General features: G+C 33.5%; 1 protein-coding gene and 1 long non-coding RNA gene across 2 annotated transcripts in view; one reads left to right on the forward strand and one right to left on the reverse strand.

Annotated features, from left to right (window-relative positions):
* Nucleotides 1–25,864, forward strand: part of LOC149482042 (uncharacterized) — a 319,962-nt gene that overhangs the window by 142,379 nt on the left and 151,719 nt on the right. The gene's annotated exons all lie outside the window — the stretch shown is intronic.
* LOC149482043 (uncharacterized) overlaps nucleotides 4,175–25,864 on the reverse strand; it is an 86,230-nt gene continuing 64,540 nt past the window's right edge. Inside the window, exon 2 of the long non-coding RNA XR_016316652.1 lies at nucleotides 4,175–4,286. This is a non-coding gene — a long non-coding RNA (uncharacterized LOC149482043). The remainder of the gene's footprint in view (nucleotides 4,287–25,864) is intronic.

A 25,864-nucleotide genomic window follows, 5' to 3' on the forward strand; every position in this document is an offset into this window, starting at 1 on the left:
CACATTACTTAAAAACTTACTAGTTACTACAATCTACAATACACGATTCTATGTGTAAAAATCACTTCCAACGAACTGTATTAATACCACCATTACAAGTGACGAAAGAATCAATTTCTCATGGAATTTCAGAAGAAAATTGTTACGATAATATGGGAATTTCTGAGGATTTTCATATAACGCGCTATCATGCCCCTAGAGAGACCAGATTCGAACCGAGATCAGGAAAATTTCATTCTAGTTACATTAGGAAATAATGTAACAGATTTTTCGATGAAATGTTACCTTTGTTGATATGTTATATTAGTTTCATTACAGTTGACATTGATTGAAATATTTTGTAAGTTCGTCTAAGTGATGAAAAGTTTTAGGTATTGTAAAAACTTCTTGTGTAAATCAATACTTTTACTTAATCCATACTAATATTATAAATGCGAAAGTAACTCTGTCTGTCTGTCTGTTACTCAATCACGCCTAAACTACTGAACCAATTTGCATGAAATTTGGTATGGAGATATTTTGATACCCGAGAAAGGACATAGGCTACCTTTTATTGCGAAATATGTACCACGGGCGAAGCCGGGGCGGACCACTAGTAATATTATAAAGCTGAAGAGTTTGTTTGTTTCTTTCTTTGAACGCGCTAATCTCACGAACTACTGATCCGATTTGAAAAAGTATTTCGGTGTTAGAAAACCCATTTATCCAGGAAGGCGATAAATTATGGCTATATTATCATCACACTAAGACGAGGAATAGGAGCGGAGCAATGCGGGAAAAACCGCGAGGCAAAGCTAGTTAATATTTTAGAAATACAAGAACTTGGATATATGATTTGTAATATTAAAGTAATAAACCTATTATTATAATACTAATATTATATCTGTTTGTTTGACTACCTTACTAAAATATTATTTTGGCAAACTTTAGCTATACGAAGTAACTTCTAGTCAGCATTTATCTCATGTTATTTGTAGATAGGAATATACAAAACAATTTTCTAAACATAGTTTGCTTTAAATTAGTTATATCTGCTTATTTCGAAGAAAATTAATGTTCAACCATTAATTTATTAATAACTATCTTTTCACCCGCGGCATCGCCCGCGCAGTCAAAGAAAAACCCGCATAGTTCCCGTTCCCGTGGGATTACCGGGATAAAACCTATCCTATGTCCTTTCTCGGGTATCAAAATATCTCTATACCAAAATATTTCATGCAAATTGGTTCAGTAGTTAAGGCGTGATTGAGTAACAGACAGACAGACAGGGTCACTTTCGCATTTATAATATTAGTATGGATAAATAAATAAATTGGTATTTGTAACTGTAAAGCACAAATTATTATCAAATTGAAATAACTAGCTTTCCGCCCGCGGTTTCGCCCGCATTTTCAAAGAAAAACTTCTCGTAGGATTTCCGGCATAAAACCTATCCTATTTATTGATACAAGTTACCCTCTATATGTGTGCTAAATTTAATTGTAATCAGTTCAGTAGTATTCTCGTGAAAGAGTAACAAACATACATACATACACATAGTACATCCATCTCACAAACTTTCGCATTTATAATATTAGTAGGATAGGATAGGATGGACTCTCTTCAAAAAATTATATAGACATTGAAAACGTTCGAGTAGTTTTCGATTTTCCAATAAAATGTATGTTAATTGATTTGTAGTATTAAATTTAAACACAATAACGCAAACAAAATATAAATATTTCAGTTAACAAAATGAAATTCCACATACAGAAATAATAATTTACAAAAGCAATCAATTGAACACGTGTAAATTGCAAATTGAAAAATATAGCTCAATTCTAATACACAACAGTGTATCATAATACAATTTATTGCAACAATATACTCTCTATTTGCTAAATAACAGCTCGTAAATACAGCAATTGTGAACCATAAATCTATACTAATATTATAAAGAGAGTTTGTTTGTTTGCTTCCCTGAACGTGCTAACGTCAGGAACTACGGGACCGATTTGAAAAATCATTTCACTGTTAAATAGTCCATTTATTGAGGAAGCTAAGGCTAATAAAATTAATATAATAAAATAATGCGAAAGTTTGTTTGTTATTCCTTCACACAAAAACTGATGAACCTATTTTGATGAAATTTGGCACACACATAGAGGATAATTTGGATTAACACATTTATATCCCGAAAATCCCACGGTAACGGGATCGATGCTGGTTTTCCTTAGACTACGCGGGAAATGCTGTGGGCGAAAAGCTAGTAGTATTATTACGCTATAAGACCAGCTCTACAATGCGAGTAAAACCGCGGGGCACAGCTAGTGTTTGTATAAAATTCTATTTTTATTTATGACCTAGATGATGTTTATACCACGAGCCTCTTACATGACATAGAAGCTTGGAGTTCGCTAAAAGATTTTATCTTTGATTACGCGAAGAACGTTTTTACATAAAAATGTATCTAAGATGGGAGATTAAAAAGGGTGTATAAACGCATTCAATGTGAAACATTTTGGTTTAGAATTTGTGTAAAAAGAACTAAAGAAACAATAGTGATCTTTTTGCTTGTTTACCTTTTACCGTGGTTGCCTGGAAAAGATCACTATTAAGTGATAAGGCCGCCAAAATAGTTCTACTCTGTTCTATCTGTAAGTAGTTCTAAGGTTTCATATTTGTACAACTATTAAAGAAGAAAGAAAATTTAAGCTCAATAGAGAACAAATTTATTTCTTAAGGTTATGGCTAATATTATAAACAAAATCATTTATTTTTTTAGTTTTGTTAAGTAATTACCTACATATTTGTAAATACTCGTATATTTTTTAAACAACTATTGTAATATTTATGACATTTATAATAATTATTAGCTTGAAAACAGTGAATAAAGGAAAAAGCAAAGTATTAAAGTTCTTTGTTAATATTCGTAGAAGTGTTTTGTTGAGTCTTGTGCACACTAGCTTTAAAGAATTTATGTATTTGTAACAATGAATAAATATTCAGCTACATTATTTTATTTTATTATGAACAATATAAGCACATGAGGGAAAATTACATTTAATGCAATTTCATAGAACATTTTCTACGCATAACGGAGGTTTTTACTTTAATATTGCTTCCAAAGTACGTTATCTATTTTCATATTTTACGTCTTGGTATTAACAATATTATGAATATTAATATAATAATTGAAGTCGAAATAATTAAAGCTTAATTGTAGATTAATATTTATCTAAATAATAAAAATTAATTAAATGTGTTGGTAAGCGTAAAACTCGAGAACGGCTAAACCGATTTCGTTTATTCTTTTTATATAATATTCCTTAAAGTACGAGAATGATTCTAATGAAAACGTAAACGTAACCACGGACGAAGCCGGGGCGGACCGCTAGTTAGATATAAAACAGCAATGACCATTAAAAAACGGGCTATTAAATTTTCCATTACTTGAAAAAAAACAACCAGTGTGAACACATCTTTACAATGTACAAGACACGAAAAGGATAACACAACAAGTTTAGTACCGACAATGCATCGTATACTGCTATTCACGATTTTCATACTCTTGGAGAGCCACAGTATAACAACGTTTAAAACATTAGAGAATCTAAAACAGCAGTATATAAAGGTTGGACAGGAGGATTTCAGTACGTCCGATGCGTTGGTAGGAAAGGCTATGGATTTTATATATTCTAACAAAACTGTTATGAGTTTGATTGCTAGAGAGCTGTGGAATGTTGGATCTAAGGCTATTGATAAAATTGTTGATTTGAAAGGTAAGTTCTAGCTGTATATATAACTAGCTGCTCCGCGCGGTTTCACCCCCGTGGCTCCACCCCTGTTGGTCTTAGCGTGGTGATATATATCCTATAACCTTCCTCGATAAATGGGCTATCTAACACCGAAAGAATTTTTCAAATCGGGCCATTAGTTCCCGAGATTAGCGCGTTCAAACAAACAAACAAACTCTTCAGCTTTATAATATTAGTATAGATTATTGTTTAACGATAAAGCTATAATATTATTATGTGAATCTTATTTTTTTTTACTACCGAACGAAAATCTATATTTTATATGAGAAATCGAGTAGGGCTGATTGGATTTAAATGATTTTTGGTTTGTTTTCGTTTCCGTTTATTAGTGATATTGACTCTAATACATACTTAATACTTAAGTATTTATTTTTTAAAAAAAGGTTCATCAACAGTTGTTACATACGTATCTTTCACGTTAAACAGTTACAATAGGATTTATAAATTATTATGCACAACAATTACAAATGAACACAACATTCACAGAAACTAATAATAAATTAGGCGATATCTATACACAATATAATATCTATACAATTAATTGGACAAAAAAGAAATGTCTGTGCTCTTATAATAAAAGAGTTCAATAATATGCTAAAAATAAATCGGTTACCTATCTACATAATATTCATCTAATTATTCAAATTCCTAATTGGTATATAACGCTATTAATAATACTTAGGTTAGGTAAGTTAATTATTAAATAAATGGTATTTCATTGTTTAAACCGTATTACAAGTCTGTTGTTTAAGATGGAATGTTTATCCCAAATGCGACCAAACTTTGTTTTAATTGTATAACAGGAATTTATGTTTATTGACGTAAGATAGTTGCCTAGCAACCATTTTGTTTTGATCATGGACGTATAAAAAAAGACGGACGCCGTATTACGAACAAACAACGTGAAGCCACCATAGTAAGCTAGCGATCGTGTGAAGACAATAAACACGCACACACTCTCACCATAGTAAGCTAGTCGGCCGCCATTACGTCGTGAACTACCGACTGATTAACTGCGTCACTGTTTCACAAAAAATATTTAAAATGCCGTCTTGCGTGGTTAAATGGTGTCGCAACAGTACAATTTTAAATAACAAAACACAAGGGATTACATTCCACAGGGAAGCAAGTTATTTCTTTTATGTTTTAATGACAAAATTATTACGGCAAAATTTATTGAAAAAAATACAGCCGCCATTGTCAACAGGACAGCTGTTGCCATGGCAACATGGCACACACACATGGATGTTTCGCCGCCATTACTAGGCTTCACTCAATGTTTAGGCGATATACCGTCCGTCTTTTTTTATACGTCCATGGTTTTGATATATTTTTATTTCGTACTTAAAATATATGTCGGCGCAACGACGATAAACGACTACCCTCAAACTACTAAATAATTATAACTAGCTAAAGTTTACTTTGATCTTTTTAAATAAGTGGTTGATTCATTAATCAACCATTAATGAAATAATTAAATTAACGAAATAATTAATGTTTGTTAAAACTGATGAAAATTCATTGTAAAAATTCGAGTGGCAACACTCAAACTAATTCTTGTGAGTCATTGTTTGCTTTAAATACGAGCGACCGACGGCACAGAGCACATTCACTCGCCGGCCGTCGGAGCGTTCGGAGCTCTCTCTATAATTTCCACGTAGATTAAAAAGGCAGTAAAATACCCACGGGCGTTCTACTCCGAGTGTGAGCGTCTGCTCTGATGATAGTGACGTCAGAATTGCTGACGTCACTCTTTTTAAAAATAGCCTTCGGGCCCTTCTTCCGTCATCAGAAGTGGGATAGAATTCAAGCTCTCTATTTTTAAATGTTAACGCTTACGTAGTTTTGTAACGGCATACTGGCGTTTGTGTTTTTTCGTGCGTTGTGTAAAGTAAAAGTTTGTTACGTGGATTATTGTAACGGGAGTGTAGTTCATCGAAGGAATTGTGTGTGTTATCTGAGCTGCACCTCTCTTTGTGATAAGCATAAATCTACGAGAACCTCCGAGAAATCTACGAGAACCTCCGAGAAATCTACGAGAACCTTCGAGAATCTGCCTATATCACAAATGAGTAGGTGTTGATCACATTATACGCGAACGGACTGTGTCTGTCATGTGGAGTGTTCAGTATTCTGAAAGGTCAGTGTGGCCGAGGCAGTGTGTTTTTGAAATCCCGAGATGAACTACCGTAGTGTTGTAATACGAGAAAAGGCGTACGAGGACGTACGATTGTCAGTATGGCCGTGTTAGACTTAAAATCTACGAGAACCTTCGAGAACCTCCGAGAAACTACGAGACCCTCCGAGAAATCTACGAGAACCTTCGAGACTTCTTCTTTGTCGATTCACTCTTGGCAGAGTGGTCGTGGTCACGTTGAGACATCCACATTGGTAGTGGAGGCGGACACAGCTTTCCACACGATCTCCCGCCATGTCTTCCTGTTACTAGACTGTCTGGTGCAGTCTGATACACAAATTCCTATAGCAGATTTCACTTGGTCAGTCCAGCGCATTAGTGACCTGCTTTTACAACGAGACATTTACAACGAGGCTGGTGCAGAGCGCGCACCGCCTGTCAGTATGGCCGTGTCGGCGCAACGACGATAAACGACTACCCTCAAACTACTAAATAATTATAACTAGCTAAAGTTTACTTTGATCTTTTTAAATAAGTGGTTGATTCATTAATCAACCACTAATGAAATAATTAAATTAACGAAATAATTAATGTTTGTTAAAACTGATGAAAATTCATTGTAAAAATTCGAGTGGCAACACTCAAACTAATTCTTGTGAGTCATTGTTTGCTTTAAATACGAGCGACCGACGGCACAGAGCACATTCACTCGCCGGCCGTCGGAGCGTTCGGAGCTCTCTCTATAATTTCCACGTAGATTAAAAAGGCAGTAAAAATACCCACGGGCGTTCTACTTCGAGTATGAGCGCCTGCTCTGATGATAGTGACGTCAGAATTGCTGACGTCACTCTTTTTAAAAATAGCCTTCGGGCCCTTCTTCCGTCAAATAATATACCTGCTTTCATTATCTTCTTGCCTTCTCATTGTTTTATGATTTTTACTTAGTACTATTAAATGTATATTGAACTAGATTTCCCCCCGCGGCTTCGCCCGCGTTTGCAAAGGAAAAACCGCATAGTTCCCGTTCCCGTGGGATTTCCGGGTTCACCGGCGAAGACGAGGTCCCTTGTTCCGCGTTCCCGCGCCCACCCGGGTGAGCGCCCGTCCGATTAGGGCCCTTCTGGCCTCCTCCACTCAAGCGACAGCTCAAGCCGAGGTTCGTGGTCCCCGTCAAGGGGGGACGCCCTTGTGCATGTCGCTACCAGGGTGAACCTTCAGTTCACCCCCGCGTCCGCGTTAAAATGTAGAAGCCCTTCTGGCTAACATTGAGAGACACCACACAAAAAAAAAAAAAAAAAAAGGGATTTCCGGGATAAAAACTATCCTATGTGTTAATCTAAGTTACCCTCTATATGTGTGCTAAATTTCATTGTAATCGGTTCAGTAGTTTTTACGTGAAAGAGTAACAAACATCCATACATCCATACATCCTTACAAATTAGATTATTAGATATTAGATATTAGATTTAATGCTTTTTTTATTTTGTTTCAGGTGATAAAGCATCTCAACAAAAGCAACAAACAATTAGAAAAATGTAAATGAATAATAAACTTTTTTAACTAATAGTGTTTTATTAACTACCACCTCTAACTTTTGCTACTAACTTCATCTGTTTAGTTTAAGGTTGCTCTAGGTCAAGGGTAATAAGGCATCCCATAGTGTAAGGATGTTACACAATGTACATATGATAGGTATTTTTTATCCTAAACGGCTGATCCGATTTCGATTGAATTTAACAATTTTTTACCACGGTTCCATTCAAGTAGTGAGTACAAATTCATATAATTGTATTTATTCATATATATAAATCTCGTGTCACAATGTTTGTCCTCAATAGACTCCTAAACCACTTAGTTAACCGATTATAATAAAATTCGCACACCATGTGCAGTTCGATCCAACTTGAGAGATAGGATAGTTTAAACATGTAGGTACCACGGGCGAAGCCGGGGCGGACCACTAGTACCTATATAAAATTTTATTTTATTTCAAATCTACCTATATTAGAAAAACATTTCAATCTCGGTACATATTAAATGGCTGTTCTAAGAAATTTTATACAATGGAATATTTAAAATGATGAAGACAAAGCTCTGTAAACACATTTCCCTGGTTTCATATACGAAAGAATTGTATTGGTAAGTGTGACTATACAATATGCACGAAAAATATTAAGGGAAATTGGTTGGAATTGATATTATGATGTAATGTTCCTTTTGAGGTACTTTAACAAAATATTTTTATAATAATCCACGTGTATTGAACAATTTAGTTTCATATTTTTTATCCATACACGGCCGGCAAAGCACCTGTAACACTAGTGTTAATAACTGTAACATAAGCTGGATATTTAGCTATTGCATAGCTTCTATCGCGGGCCTTGAGCGCGGGGACCGAATCCAGAAATTTAGTAACGAAAAACCTCACGCTCCCCACTCCGACGGGCGCGGAGGTGTGGCTTGAAGGCATAGCATGCTTTACAGCTTTACCGCGGCAGTCCCCGAGTGACACACGTCTTTTTTATTTATTTAACAATATAATAGTGGATAGTGAAAATATGTATAATGTATAATTATGTATGTGTATTAAATTGGTTATTGCTATTTATATGGTTTTATTTTAATCAAGTAAAACTATTAATATTTTTTTTACACCATTGCCATATTTATTCACGAATTTAAGTTATTTTGAATAATAGCAACCTAATCTCGATAATTATCCTATGAAACCCCTTTTCTATGATTCAACGTAAAATAAGTACTACCTATATTATTACATTTATGATCTATCTATGTAAACGTAACATTATCTATTTCATTCTTAGGTATTGAATAATAGATGTAAATGATAAAAATAGACAAGCAGACTGCATTTATATATTCTTTTATGAATGGATTGAACCTGATATTATCGATTTTGTTCAAAATAATCTTTTCCGTGAAAATGAATTTTCTAAACTACCAACGTGAACAGAAAAGGTACATGAATCTATATGAAAAAAACCCCGCACTTATTATTTTGTTTTACTGTCAAAAACAGACCATAAGTTAAGCATGACTAATTTTAAAATTCAAATCAATCTGCAAAAATTGATTGAAATATGATGAATCTTCTTATTTTTAACGGGAAATGTTGGAATGGTGAATAATTGATTACTGCATTAATGGCAATGTTTAAGTAATAGGTAATCTCCATTGTGTTTTCGTGATCAAAGTTATAAAACAGTGCCTTATCAAGCACTTTAAAATTCTGTTTAGCTACATGAATTGCATCAAGAAATACAGTCATTCAAAGAATATTGATTGAAGAAACGTCACGTCGTCAACTACAAAACTTGGACAATGTCACGGAAAACAACTAGAGTTTTATAAACATTTCTGTAAATACGGGAAGTTCTCGCTTTGAGACAAACAGACACGAAACAAACTCACAAAACATCACTATTTCAAAGACTGCAAAGTGAACACACATTAAAGTGATTACACATATTCTGCCTCAAATCTAGAAATATTCAACGAGAATGTCAATAAAGCACATATTAGTTTGCACAGTATTCCTATCTCTGTATTCATTCTTTGTTAATAGTTTGGTTCCGAGGCTGAAGGAGGAATATAAACCTCCGAGGGATTATAGACCTTCCAAGTGGATTTCCAATAGTGCTCTTGACGTTTGGTTTGGGAACAAGAGTATGGTAGATATCCTGTCTAGAGAATTCAAGGATATCGTCGATCGGATCGCAAATAGACCCGGTATTTATACACTTCACGTGTGCACTGATTTTGTATTGATATAGATTGCAAAGAATTTATTTACTTACTTAATTCTCAAGATTAGAATGTAGGATCTACTAATCTATAGGGTCAAAAAGAACTAGTTTTTTTTCATTTAATACTAGATTTCCGCCCGCGGCTTCGCCCGTGTTTGCAAAGGAAAACCGGCATAGTTCCCGTTCCCGTGGGATTTCCGGGATAAAAACTATCCTATGTGTTAATCCAAGTTACCCTCTATATGTGTGCTAAATTTCATTGTAATCGGTTCAGTAGTTTTTACGTGAACGAGTAACAAACATCCATACAAACTTTCGCCTTTATAATAGATTTCATGTATTTGTGGTAATTCGTATTTAATTAAAAAGATAAAGACGAAGTAAACTATAAAAATCAGCCAAAAACTATATTCTTAATTTGATGGAAATAAATACGTAACCATTTGATAGTAAATAGGTGATTATGTTAAAATTAATGGCAAAGATACAATATTAGCATAATGTAGCATTTTGTTGCTAAAATCACACTGTAAACTAGGAACTAACATAACAAATAATATTCTGCAGTAGCTTGTGTAAAATTGAATGTAAACTAACGTTATATTTTCAGTGCGATCCAATAATAACCACACTATATTAAATGGAAGCTTTTATTTGGAAGGAAATTCAACATGGAAAACAAGTTATACATTTAAAAATAACGATACAAATATTGGTCATAAATAAATTGATTTTTGTTTACATGGGGTTTTTCATTTCTTCTGAGGAGTATCTTTTTGCTGTTGTCATTACACTCACTATAATTTTTTCCCTCATCAAGACTCAAATGCTTTCACTCATCATGACGAAGAATTTTAGTTTAATTTTTTGTGACTTTTACGCCTTAATAATTGTTTTTCAAACTCAAACTCAAACATTTATTTATTCAATTAGACTTCTTCCAGAAGCACTTTTGAATCGTCATTACATTCTTTAAATTTACCACCGATTCGGAAAGCAGTATCTATGGAGAAGAACCGGCAAGAAACTCCATAGTTGCTCTTTTAAAGTCATGTCCATATACAATATAATTTTACATTACATGTTACTTACATCTAACTACATAATATTATATATTATCATAATATGCCAAAGAACTGTCCTGTTATTCTTACGCGACAACCCTCCATGGATTTTCATCTTCCATATATTCCTTAATGCTGTAGTAGGCTCTCTGAACTAATACATTTTTTAAATAAGTTAGTTTAATAATTAGTTCTGATTAACTAGGTAATTAATTATTTTGGAATCATACAGGTGCTAGCAAGAACCAAATATCAACCGCTATAGTTTATAATAAATCATGAAAGAAAGAAGTAGAGAGAAAGAAAGAAAGATCATATTTTATCAGTACAAAATTCGCCCCAGAAGCAAAGGTTCAAGTACACACTTCTCAGGCGCTTAATTAAGAAAACATTGAAGCTCCCTCTCCACTACAAAGGGATCACGATGAACCAAATTCGATGAGAATGGCGTATCAGAAGCCACGAAATTTCCTTTTTCGGCAACTAATAAATAATTTTCGTCCCCAATCTCTTTGGGGTGTTCACTTTGATGTTTTAAAAGCTACTTCATAAGTGTACGCACTTCAGTTGGTTGATTAGAAGGCCGCGGGCAAGATGAATTTTTAATGCCAGGATTAGACAAAGCAGGGTGAAGTAGCTTACAAGAGTGTCTTACATTTCTAGGACTTCGCTTTGATCGCCCAATTTTGGATTTTATTCATTATTCTGAATGACCATCGTATTGTAACTCTTTTGAAAATGTGACTTGGTAAGCGATTTGTTTACGAATTTAATTGACACTTTTGCAAGTGCAGGCTAATAAATTATTTACAAACTAGATTTCCGCCCGCGGATTCGCCCGCGTTTTCGTAGAAATACGCATAGTTCCCCATCCTCTGCGATTTCCGAGATAAAAAGCCTATGTCTTATTCTGGGTATTCAGCTACCTATATACCAAATTTAATTGTAATCGGTTCAGAAGTATTTGCGTGGAAGAAACATTCATCCATCTATCCTCACAAAAGTATTTTCTTTCTTTTTAAATTTATAGTGTATTTAATTTTAAAGCTAACCCTAACATATTGCTTTACAAGGAGTTTGTTACTTTCAATCATATAAAAGCACCTTAATTAACAAGCGGTTTATCCCACATAAACCACGATATAACTTTCTATAGCATTTGCGTGTACGTGACGTCTTCAGTGAGGATCCAGGAGGGTGCACTCTAATGAGCTCTTGACAACAATACCATGTTCTAGTTCATAAGGTCAACTGTTTGGTTGAGTGTGGTGTGCTATCTGTGTTATTCGTTAAATCCATGTTTGTATGTAAACTAAGGTGGAATGGGAAATTGAGAGAGGAACATGTAATAAACATTGGTATTATTTAAACCGATGAGTGAGAATCTACGCATATAAGGTATATCACTCGTGTGGTACCCGGAAAAAATTGTGCATGTGTTACTCCAGTCTATAATACAGGGTGTCTCAAAAGAAAGTTTATATTTTGTGGATGAATAAAAAAAAAGTAAGCGGTGTATTGAAAAAGTCCATGGGAGTTAAAGCAGCCCTGATTTAACTCCCATGGACTTTTTCTTGTGGGGGTATCTTCAATATAAAGTGTTTGCCAAAAAAACAACTTCTCTAGTGCATTTACAAGAAAATATCCGACACGAAATGGCAGCCATCACTGTGTCTACCTGCCGAGCTGTCATAAATAATTTTAGTGTTCGATTAAATGAGTGCCGTGAACGCAATGGACTGCATTTGGACGATTAGACTGGGGTAGAAGCCTTTAAAAATAATGAAAAGATAAAAAAAATCGCAGTCGGATGAAACCCATTAGAAAAGGTGAATGAGCTTTTACTAAATCAGGCACACTTCTTGAACTCTATATCTTCTCTTGTATCGGCTTTTCGGTAATATTTCAAAAGAAAAATAATTATCTGTTCTAAGTTTCATATTTTACAGCATATTCAAAAGCAAAATGATGTCGATAAAAACATTTCAGGTAGTTCAAGAAGTGTGCCTGATTTAGTAAAAGCTAATTTTCACACTGTTTGTATGCATTTCCTGAGAACATTTACTATGGTGGTGTTTATTTTTTTTACACCATATGAAAGTAGAGATTTCAATGAATAAAAGGCACCCCAAGTTTTTGAAAAAGCTGATATTTTGACGGGTGACTTTTCGATTGAAAATTAGGTTGTTTTTTTTGGTATTAATTCAAAATAAGGCGAAAAAATAAATATTTTCAATCAAATAAATTACAGTGTATTTGGGACATAATAAAGTAAGTTTCTACCAAGTTTCGTAGAAAATAAATAAATTTTGAAGTAGATAAAAATAAAAGACCAAAAACTTGGTTTTTTGAATTTTTCACCTAAATTTTGAGGTTATGTGAAAAAATTGTGAATCAAAAGTTGTAGAACTTTTAATTACCTACAACTTTGCCATTGAACTTTTTTCTATAGGACTTGTATTTTTGTCGGAAATCGAGAGAAACCATTTTTTTCTCTTAAAAGCTCCCCCCTCCCGCTTGCCGAACTCGGATGACCGTAATTTATTTTTCCTTACATTTTTATCATATTCCCCTCCTTTTCTAATGGGTTTCATCCGACTGCGATTTTTTTTTGTTTCAAAAATTATCTACTCTAGTCTAGATATTATTTTTAAGAAATAAATTCCCATATTAATATGCACTTTAATAATTAATAAACATTTTTTCAATACACCGCTTACTTTTTTTTTTATTCATCCACAAAATATAAACTTTCTTTTGAGACACCCTGTATAATCTATTTCAGATTTCTGCACCAAATTTCGCATTTATAATAACAGTAGGATATATTTACATAATTTTGTGTATCTGTGGCCGTAGGCCTATAATTATTAGTCTCAAAAATTTCATATGAAATTTTTGAGAGCAATTTGTTTCTCAAAATTTTCATATGAAATATTTGGTAGCAATTTGTTATCGAGTCTTCCCTGTCAAGATGGTTCTTAGATAATATTATATTTAGCCGAATTAAAATCAGTCGTCTGGAAGATTCGCCTCGCATTGAAACAAGTTTCATGTGATACTGGCTGTAATTAATTGTTGAATATTTAGGTACCTACTTGTAGTATGTTTAATATCAGCAGCAGTTTTTCGACCCAAATTATATATTATGTAATTTGGATTTACTCATAGGCATTTACTTGTTTTTTTCTGTTTATATCCATCAATCAAATTTTATCTATGAGCCGTGTATTTTGATTTCTCTCTCTTCATTTTAAACGCGAAGATTTTTGTCACATACAACATCCGATAAAAAAGCAATTTCTTCATACTTTATCTTATAGGTACTTACACTCATGAATAAAAATGAGATTTGAATCTTGCGTTATAACAAAAGAAAAATTCTAAGTAAATTTGCACAATGGTAGCGATCTCATAGTAAATGTCTTCGCAAAGGCATAAACGCTTTTCGAGCCACAGGACAGAATAGGCACAAGGATATCCAAGTTGTTCAACTGCAATGGTATACTTTTATTTTAGTGTTATTGCGGTATCCACTGAGCCACGCCACCTGCGCTTGATACTGTGAAACATACGGGAGGATATTGTATCGAACTTATTCTTATGAAAATTGATTGTTTTGACATTAAGTTTTAACACACATGAAATGTTATATGTGTTATTGCGGTGTCCACTGAGCTACGCCACCTGCGCTTGATACTGTGAAACATATGGGAGGATATTGTATCGAGCTTATTCTACTAAGAAAATTGACTGTTGCGGTATTTTGACACTGAGCTTTGTACTGTAATGGAAGATTCGGGAGGGTATTGTACTTAATCTTTCTTAGTAGAATGAGTAGTTAGGTACCTACTCTATGTATTAAATATGTAGGAATTAAAATGATATACATAAGGTAACGGCACCAGTCGTGGACAAGCATCCAGTAATGGACAAAATAAATATTAAATTTAAATATTAAGACCAAAATTAACGTTATATAATTTTACAATACTTAAAATAAAAGTTTGGTTCATAAGCTATCAAAATACGAAATTTCATCTTATTCGGCCAAAATGTTTGAAGATGGCAGAACGTTATGTTTAGTTGCTGCGACCCGTTTCGAAGAAATCCGTTTTTACTAAGAAAATCCTTAAGGAAGTGAGGACACAATTTTGGTTATAAGAATTTTTGTATAAATGTCAGCAAAATTTGATATTACTTTTATTTATAGTAGTTAAGTGTACGAAATATTACACGATTTAGTATCATGATAGGTTATGTTGTTTAAATAAAATTCATCAGTGTCCATAACTGGATTTAATTCTATGGATATATCCATTTATGGACATATGTCGAAAATAAACTTTTTTTAAAGGTATTAATTACATGCGCTTTTCTGTATTGTCTTTTCTTTCTGATTAATAATATACCTATCACGACCATTTCAAACAAAGGGTTCCAATATTGTACAACAATTATTGTCCATGACTGGGTTTGCTTTGGTTCCTATAATGGACATTGATATTTTTTGTTAAAATTACACTAATGGGTCCAACAACATAATATCTATCTAAACATGAAGAATATATTTTAGAACAATGGGTCATTATGTGCTGTGCGACTCGTTCTCGGCTTCATTCTCTATCACTGCGTAGAGAAGTCGCATACTTATGCGTATTGTAACGCATCTATCATAGAGAGTTCTCTGATGAACTGTTTGGATCGTTGTCTGCTGCTAAATTCCACCACCATATAGCACACACGCTTAAATTTCATCCACACCATCTTGACAACAGTTTAAAAAAAGCTTTTTGCCTCGTGCTACAATTTGGAATCCATATCGATGGACCGATCAGATTAAGGCTGCTGGCGGATTCAGATTGGCGATTCACTTCACAAGTGTAGCGGAATGCCAGGAAACAGAGAGATATGGCGGAACATCGTGAAGCGGGTAACATCTACCCCCCTAGAGTGATATGACGAAGAAGAAGAAGTCCCAAAATGGATGGAATGGCAGTACTTTTTTAGTTATATTTTTCATCCCTGACTTATTGAGAAAAAAAACCATATTGGTGTTTCTTAACGGACATAACTCGTATTTAACAATGCATTTGTCCAATTTTTGCCTAGAAAATGGAAATTAAGACTGTTTTAAATATTATAAGTATGCAAAATAATTAATAAGTACTATTTTTTATAAATACATCCCCGATTTATTGTATTCCAATCATCATTTTCAAGATTCTATTGATAACTATAAGTCTTCTCCAAGTGTAAATAACTGGAGAAACGACATTAGGTACAGTCCATAAATGGGTGTTCATAACTGGATGTTGTCCAAAACTGGGTGTCCATCATTAGATTTTTCACTGTCCAACACTGGTGCAAAAAAGTGGTTTTTTAATTTATAAATAACTTCATTATTTATGCATTGTAATCTTTTTTCTAACATTGGTTACGTTAAACTAACATAGAACTAAAGGTATAACTAAACAATATCCAATAAAGTTAAAAAACCTACGAGAAATTTGCAAAAAACTTCAATTTTTTCCTTAATCTGTACAAGACTGGTGCCGTTACGTTACATCACTAGTAATGATGACTATGTACAAAATTCCAAATTATTATTTTTAAGTAAACTTTAAATGAGAATCAGACTGTCTTTATGTAACTTGGCCTTTAAAATCAGCTTCCTACATTGTTTGAATACTGCAGTAAGATTTTTTGTGGCATTATCTGTAGATTTGTTTCCTCGTGTCTATCGTTGAATTATTTTATTAATAAAATTATAAGAATAAATTGAATAGTCAGCAACAATATTTGTTGGTACATAAAATAAAAATAAAAGTTTCAATATTAAATTTGTGTACTTATCGCATCAATGTACGCGTATAAGCTTAAAAAGAAGATAAACAAACTAATACATAGTATGCTAAATTTACCAGTAAATGTTTAGAGAAATGCTAAATAGCGTGGGTTGCTTTTTGGTCACGTTTCTTTGGGAAGCTCCTACTTTTAATTAATTTGAACAAAGTGCTCCACGTTTTTTGCCTTAATTACTTCCTGATTAATTGATGCTATCGTAATTATAGAACATTGGCAGCATTGATAATGTTTCAATCTATTACATGGTAATTAAATTTTATTGAATACCATGATCAGACTTATTGCCTTCAAAATAATTTGATATAATTATGAAGAAGCAGCAATTTTATTCAATCCAACACAGAAATAATGTTCAATTCAAACTATTATATCCTGACATTAACTAAAATCAATATTTCATTCAAAACGATACGAAATTACTCAAAAGTTTAAAATATTTAAGATATAATATATTATTATACATAATTATTGCGTTAAAAGCCGATTAAAAGGCATGATTATAATATAAAACTTACAACTTACTCTGACTTCATAGGGTAAAGAAAGTGACATATTATTTACTCTCCCAGTCCTTGCTTTTATTCCCCTCATCCATCTTTTGTAAACCTTATTGTTACAGTTACATAAGAAAAAAAATTAAATGCTTGACGCAATATTTCTTCGTATATTTCCAAAGCCAGCTTTTTCCACGATGCAGCTTTGTACGCACAAGGGACATAAAACCGGGATTTTGCGGCATCTTATACTTATAATATTGTTATGTATATCGCTTTGCTTTCTTTAAAAAATATTATGATGAAGTTAAGAAAATATTATCTTTCATGTTCTCTCTTATTGCCTTTGATTTGAGTGGATCGTCGACGGTTTCAACGATATTGAGTATCGAAATTGTAAGTAGTAAAATGTTATTCGAATTGTAGTATAAACTTTATTTTAGTTATTCCTGTTCCATAGATCTTAGTACAAATGCCTGATCAAATAATATAGGTAGGTAGGCTAGTATAAGCATGAAAAAAATATTATTTCATATTTGTAATTATCTTAATTTCCCCTTGTATCGCAACTTATTTATAAAGATTTATAGATAAACTAGCTTTCCGCCCGCGGCTCCGCCCGCGGCTTCGCCCGCTTTGTCTAAAACCTAATAAATTATATACTTAAACCTTCCTCTTGAATCACTCTATCTATTACAAAAAACCGCATCAAAATCCGTTGTGTAGTTTTAAAGATTTAAGCATACATAGGGACAGAATAAGCGACTTTGTTTTATAGATACTGTGATATAATTCCAAAATTAGACTGACGATCGGATAAATACCAAATATATTTATTACCTACATAATATTTTGTTATTTTATTTAACCCATAAAGAACAAGCTTATCTTTTACAAAGCAGACAACGTTATTTAATCACAACAAATTTTTGCTCGCAGCGAAATTTCTTACCCGTTTCCTTAGAAGTTATAACAATACGGCTACGAAAGTTTAAAGTTAGTGACATTGATCATTGTTATCAAGAGCGATGTTAACGAAACAATAGTGGTTTGAAACATTACACACAGCCTTTGTGAGACAAATGTTGGGCCGCGGTTACATGGTTACAATAGATTTCATTTGTTCGGCTTGTTCAGCCCATAGTTGTGCTATATATATGAAATTCGCGTATTTATTCAATAGCCATTTTTGTAACGAGTATAATAATGTCGAGAATAATACATTTAATATTGTTATTATGTGATACGCCATTTTTAGAAAGAGTAAAATATACGTAGAAGATGTAGCCCAATAATTTGAGAAAAATCTTTGTTTTGTTTAGTAAATATAACATTGATACCTAATTGCCGTGGTGTTATACGTTATTATAACATCATTTTAAATGTTAATTTTTGATAGCTATAATATTTATTTTAGACATATTTTGATGATAATCTTGTATATTTTGCAGTTAGTACATGTAGACAGGATAGCAGTGGAGGACATTTAGTATAGATTTCTTGGCTCTCTATGCGTACGAAATATTTGACTTTAATAATAAATTAGCTATGAATTCAAGTTATTATTTAAATATCAACTTTAAAATAAATAAGAGTTATTAGAATTACCTACATATAATTGTACGCGTCCATAAAATTAGATAAATGGACGCATTGGTAAAAATCAAGTAACTTAGTTTTTGTACGCAAACTGCAGGAGCATTTTTTAAAGCATTGTGCTTTATTTTAATCATTTGGATTTAATAGCATCCATTTATGTATTCTATCAATCTATTAAATATAATATTATGTAAGAAAAAATTAAAATATAATGTTATTAAAACCAACCCAAGACACATCGTATATCACTCAACTTTAGCCAGCTTTTATCAAACTAAAATTCTTAAGCGGCAAAGCAACCAAAAATAAACCGGGACAAATAGTTGTAAATAGCCAACTAAGAGATATAAAGGCGGGCGATAACTCTTTATTACCGCACAGCTACTGTTCCTGACTTTATTGGTTAACCTTTAAACATATTCCTTCTATTGGACTATTTGTCTTTTGTAGGTAGGTACGTAATTTGTAAGCTGTGATATGGAAGACTTAAGGGGTTTAGAATTATCATGTTAAATATAGAAATTTTAGTTGAGTTGCGAAATTTATAAGCCGTTATACGGGCGTTATTAAGCGCTTTGGAATTATTATCAGGTAATGTTAAATTTAGAAATAGTTTTAGTTAAAGGTCACAGAAAGGTACTGAAAGTCAATAGTATTTTCGTTCGTTATTAACTATAATTAAATCTCTAATTCTTGTTTTTCTTACGCGATACCTACGCAATAGCGTAAGAATTACTAACACTTAAAAATAGTTCAAAATTTTTGTCCATATTCTCTGCAAATTGTGCCTTATTTGTACCTAATCCCATTAAAGAAGTTCAAAAGCGTCATTTATACAGAGCTTTCTAAATAAAGACCTAAACACACTTGCGGCATCCTCAATACGGTCAGACCTGTTTATCCAGCACTTGTTTATTCGACATCTAGTTTGGTAAACTTCATTTGGCTGAGCAATTGCCTTGCTGATTCGATCTGAGGCTAGTAGTGTCTTTGAAAGGAATCCGTTTGAATTGTTGGTTATTTCTGATAATGAGATGCTTTGTGTTGCATTCAACTCTTGGATATATGATTTTTTATTATGTGGAAGAATGGTGATATTATTGATTTCAAATAATATGATGCAATTATCCGAATGAAACACCAATGTGAAACACGAATTACTGTTGAAGCTGTAATAAGATAAGAGGATGACCTTGGTTAGAGAATTTTACCTTTTTACACGCTTTATATTAGCTTCACCTGTATGTTTGTAACCGACTTCTTTGGGCGCGATTTTGACCCACTTTAAACGGCCAGATTTCGTTCAAACTTTGTAGATTTATTGAGGACCGATGACAATACACTAATTTGATAAAATAAATAATAGTTAAAAAAAAAATAAAAAACACGCTTTTATAGAAAACCGAACTAAAAGCGTGTTTTTTAGTTTTTTAAACTATTACATTAGAAACATGGTTAGCGGAAGGTATTTTTGATAGGGAGTTGTGTGATGACCGCTACGATATCATTAGAAATGACCGAGACTGTACTACCTCAACAAAAAAACGAGGTGGAGGTGTAATGATTTGCTGTAACAAGATCCTTCAAGCTCAAGTTATGACTGATTGGAGACCTAAGGCCGTCGAATGTCTGTGGGTGAGTATACCTTCAACAACTGTCCTATCACACAATAATCGAGGTCTCCATATCTGTGTAGCTTATATACCTCCAGATATAAATCAGGCCCGAACCCTTCAAATGTTTACTGCATCAGTATCTAAATTACTCATTGATTTTCCTAGCGATAATTTCTTAATCTTTGGTGACTTTAATTTGCCAAATGTCAAGTGGTCCCCAATTAATGTTATGCAGTTAAAAAAAGGCTCTATTGAAATGCAGACTGCTGCTTCTGACTTCTTGGACATGTGTAGTATTTCCGGTCTAGATCAGTACAACTTTATAACAAACGACAAGAATAACATACTCGATTTAATTTTTTCTAATTTCCGAATAGATGTCAGTAAAGCGTCGGGACCTTTGGTACCTGAAGATATATATCACCCTGCTTTGGAAATAGATATTTCTGAACTAAGTATCAAATACATAAAGAAATCAAAGATAGTCCGTTACAATTTTTACCGTGCTAACTATTCAGACGTTAATGATTTTCTCTCAAAAATTAACTGGCCATCCATTTTAATAGGTGATCATATCGATGATATAGTTGATGTGTTTTACAGGATACTAAATGAGTGTTTTGTCACACACGTTCCAAAAACATATAAATCTGTGAAAAACTTTCCCCGGTGGTACAACAAAGCATTAATACATATAATAAAAGATAAATTAAAACTTCACAAAAGATGGAAAAAATACAAAAATCCCCTTGACTACGATGAATTTAGTCTACTTCGTTCGAGGCAAAAGATTCTACAGGAAAAATGTTTTTCACTCTACCTTGATCGAATGCAATCGTATATTCAGAAAGATCCGACTTGTTTTTGGTCGTACATAAAATCTATAAAGACGGGCTCAAAAGGATATCCTAAAAGTATGATTTATAAAAATAAAATTTTTTGTACCGAAACAGACATATGCACTGAATTCAACAAACACTTTCATAGCATTTTTGATGAACCTGCTAAGTCATATGAAGAATTCAACCTTCCAGTTTCGTGTCCGAATAATGAACTTATCTCTAATATTTCTTTCAAAATTTCTGAGGTTAAACGTGTTTTAAAGTCACTTAAAGGGAAAAAGGGCGCAGGTAGCGATGAAATACCACCAATTTTTTTAAAACAGTGCTCTGAAACTTTAGCGTTACCCTTGTCCATTATATTTTCGTTGTCAGTAAACCATTTTGGTGAGTTTCCTTCGAAATGGAAGGAAGCTCTTATTGTCCCTATATACAAATCGGGTCCTAAAAACCATATTATCAATTATAGGCCGATTTCTATATTAAACTCACTCAGTAAAGTTTTTGAAAAACTTATACATCTTCGAATAAGTCCTTTAATATATAAATTCATTCCACCAGAACAGCACGGCTTTATAAAGGGACGCTCTACCGTAACAAACTTATCTATACTTACAAACTATACATTGCAACAACTGGATGGGGGTAATCAAGTGGATGTGATCTACACGGATTTCGAAAAAGCATTCGATCGTGTAGATCACATCATACTTCTTAAAAAACTATATGCTATCGGTATACGAGGTGATCTATATAGATGGATCTGTTCTTATATCAGTAAAAGAATGCAGGCTGTAGTGATTGGAGGAGCTAAAAGTAACTTCGTAAATATCATATCTGGAGTTCCGCAGGGCTCAATACTTGGACCTCTTTTGTACAACGCTTATCTGTTTGATATTTTCACCTGTTTCATCCACTCTAAATATCTAATGTATGCGGATGATAAAAAAATCTATCTTGCTGTTGAATCTATTAATGATTGTAAAAATATTCAAAGCGACCTTACTAATTTAGAAGCCTATTATAGAAAAAATAGAATTACTGTCAATATTAAAAAATGTCAAAAAATATCAATTACTAGAAAAAAGGCACCCATTTCATTCACATATACATTAAATGACGATCCAATAAAAGAAGTCAACTGGGTGAAAGATCTTGGTGTAATTATCGATCAAAAATTAAGTATGACACAGCATATGGACGTAGTCGTGAATAAGGCGCTTAAACAACTTGGGTTTATCAAACGCACTTGTAAAAGTTTCAAAAATATTAGTTGTATCAAAGTTTTGTATTCTACATTTGTCAGGAGTATACTCGATTATGCCTCAAATATTTGGTCTCCATATTACGCTAAACACGTAAATAGAATAGAATCTATCCAAAAAAGGTTTTTAAGGTTTTTGTATTTTAAAGCTAAACACTGCTTCAACACATATACGGATGTTTGCTTATATTTTAAATTAGAACCATTACAACTTAGACGTATTAAAAATGACTTATTATTTCTTCATGCTTTATGCAATGGAAGAATTGATTCTTCGGAACTCCTAGAACTGGTGTATTTCAACACCCCTCAGTTTAGAACTCGTCACACATCATTATTTTACACTCCTAATTCTAGTAGTAATTACGCAAAGAATCGAATTATGTGTAGAATTTCTCATATACAGGGTTACAGGTTAAGTCGACCTATTCCTGTTAAGAGCGTGTAGTAGGGGTCAAAACAAACTGATTTGATCTTATAATACCATATCCAAAAGTTAGCCGTTGAAGAGTTATTGCAATTTTAATTTTTTTCTTGAAAATGCCACTTTATCTTCGCATTTAGCGTTTAATTTTTTATTTTACTTATTTGGTCTCGGTTTTTTTGAGTTTTTATGTAAAGGTTGAGTTAAACAATAATTCTCAGCAATAAAAATCCATATCGCTGCAAACAATTCAAAGAAATGGCTTTTAAACTAAAAATAATAACATTAAAATAATTAAGTTAACTCGTTTTAAACAAAGATATTGAAAAAAATCTCTATGAAAATGTGTCTGCAGATGTTTTTAAAAACATGTGCAATGTGCATGTTCTTAGCTATGTAAAAAGGTATGATAACCTCAGGTAGCATTCGTAGATTCCAAGAAATCGGGGATAAACATGGGACAGTGTTAGTAAAGTACAACATCAGAATAAATTTTGTCATAATTTATTTTTCTTAAAAACTTTACAGTTCCTGCTCAACATGTCTTCCTCTATTGCGAACACATATTCGAAACCTTTTCCGCAGAGAACTCTTGACTACCCCAGTTGTTAATTGGTTCCTCATCTTATTGGCTGCATCGATAATTTTTTGTCGTAAAATATCAACAGATGGAATCGGGTTCGGCTCATTGTACACCAGACTCTTCATATGCCCCCATACGTAAAAGTCCATGGGGGTTAGGTCTGGACTTCTAGCCGGCCATGGTATGGGCCCACCTCTTCCGATCCATCTGTTTGGATAGTTGATGTCTAACCATTCTCTAACACTTCTTCTGTAATGTGCAGGGCAGCCATCATGTTGGAACCACATGTCTCTTAATCATCTCATACTTTCCATACTCATACTTTCCACTGAGACAGACCAAGTTCTCGGGCAACAATGGTTGTTGATGTCGTGGGATCCATTCGAAAAAATCGCTTAATTTCATTTTCCTCTTCGTCTTCCTCATCCCGGACAGATGGCCGACCGACGTCTGTTCGTCGTCTTAGAATCGAACCAGTTTCTCTAAGGCGACGATAGGTCCCTTCGAAGACACTAACATCTGGTGCACGACGGTCAGGATAGCGGGTCATGTATTCCGCACGAGCATGTGCAGATACACCTTGACAAAACCCGTAACACATCAAAATGTCAGCATATTCTTCGTTAGTATACGAACTCATCTTGAAAATTCAAATCGCAAGCAAAAATCAAAGTCCAGTTTCGAGCCACGGTCACAGAATCGGAAGAAAATCAGTCCAAAAAGAAAGCCAAGTCGCGTTGTCAATACACAGAGGAGCACAGAAATCGCATCTACTAAGGACGAATCACATAAGCAGACTAAAAAATACAAAGCGGCATCCTTCGCCCCATACAGCTTCGTCCATCACCTTGCTCGCTCTCTCCAGTAGGTGGAAGCGAGATAGTTGCAGCGTGTGAATGAGACATCATAATCACGCGGCACAACCCTTTATTGTTCGCATAGGCAGATAATAACTAGACCGATGTTAATGAGCTATTCTAAGAATTTTTTCCCCATACCAAGTTTATCCCCGATTTCTTGGAATCTACGAATGCTACCTGAGGTTATCATACCTTTTTACATAGCTAAGAACATGCACATGTTTTTAAAAACATCTGCAGACACATTTTCATAGAGATTTTTTTCAATATCTTTGTTTAAAACGAGTTAACTTAATTACTTTAATGTTATTATTTTTAGTTTAAAAGCCATTTCTTTGAATTGTTTGCAGCGATATGGATTTTTATTGCTGAGAATTATTGTTTAACTCAACCTTTACATAAAAACTCAAAAAAACCCAGACCAAATAAGTAAAATAAAAAATTAAACGCTAAATGCGAAGATAAAGTGGTATTTTCAAGAAAAAAATTAAAATTGCAATAACTCTTCAACGGCTAACTTTTGGATATGGTATTATAAGATCAAATCAGTTTGTTTTGACCCCTACTACACGCTCTTAACAGGAATAGGTCGACTTAACCTGTAACCCTGTATACAATAAAGACTATAGAGAACTAGATGTTTTCCTTTTATCAAAGCAAAGATTTATAAAAGAAATTAACAAAATTCACATACAATACGGCTTTAGTACTAACATGCAAGTCCAGACAACCACACATTCACATCACACTAACACTCACACTCACATACACACACGCACACAAAGGGAGATTTCAGATTTAACTGTTTAATTATTCATTAACCTTTCTTAAGATATTATATAATTCACCAAAACATGTAATACACTCTTTTCTGATAATATGTCATTTAAAAAATTAACTTAACTAATAAGTAATCTTAATTGGCTCTTAGTTCTGTACTAATATATTAAAAATTGTTACTTATTGTAATGCTGTATGATTACAAAGAAATAAATAAATAAATAAATAAATTATTATTTTTTATCATTTACCACTCAATGGTTTTAATAATATAAAAAAATACTATAAATCAAGTTTAGATTGGAATTTAGTTTTAATATTTAATACAATTTTAAATCTCCAGTAATCGTCAAAACAATATCTTCATGTTTTACATAAAGTTCATGTTCGTGTTCGTGTTCGTGTTCGCTGTTCGCTGTTCGCTGTTCGCTGTTCGCTGTTCGCTGTTCGCTGTTCGCTGTTCGCTGTTCGCTGTTCGCTGTTCGCTGTTCGCTGTTCGCTGTTCGCTGTTCGCTGTTCGCTGTTCGCTGTTCGCTGTTCGCTGTTCGCTGTTCGCTGTTCGCTGTTCGCTGTTCGCTGTTCGCTGTTCGCTGTTCGCTGTTCGCTGTTCGCTGTTCGCTGTTCGCTGTTCGCTGTTCGCTGTTCGCTGTTCGCTGTTCGCTGTTCGCTGTTCGCTGTTCGCTGTTCGCTGTTCGCTGTTCGCTGTTCGCTGTTCGCTGTTCGCTGTTCGCTGTTCGCTGTTCGCTGTTCGCTGTTCGCTGTTCGCTGTTCG

Source organism: Colias philodice, chromosome 15, assembly GCF_061535455.1.
Source record: "Colias philodice isolate Cphi_HAF_F1 chromosome 15, ilColPhil1 Martin Lab GWU primary, whole genome shotgun sequence".
Taxonomy (NCBI): Eukaryota; Metazoa; Arthropoda; class Insecta; order Lepidoptera; family Pieridae; genus Colias; species Colias philodice.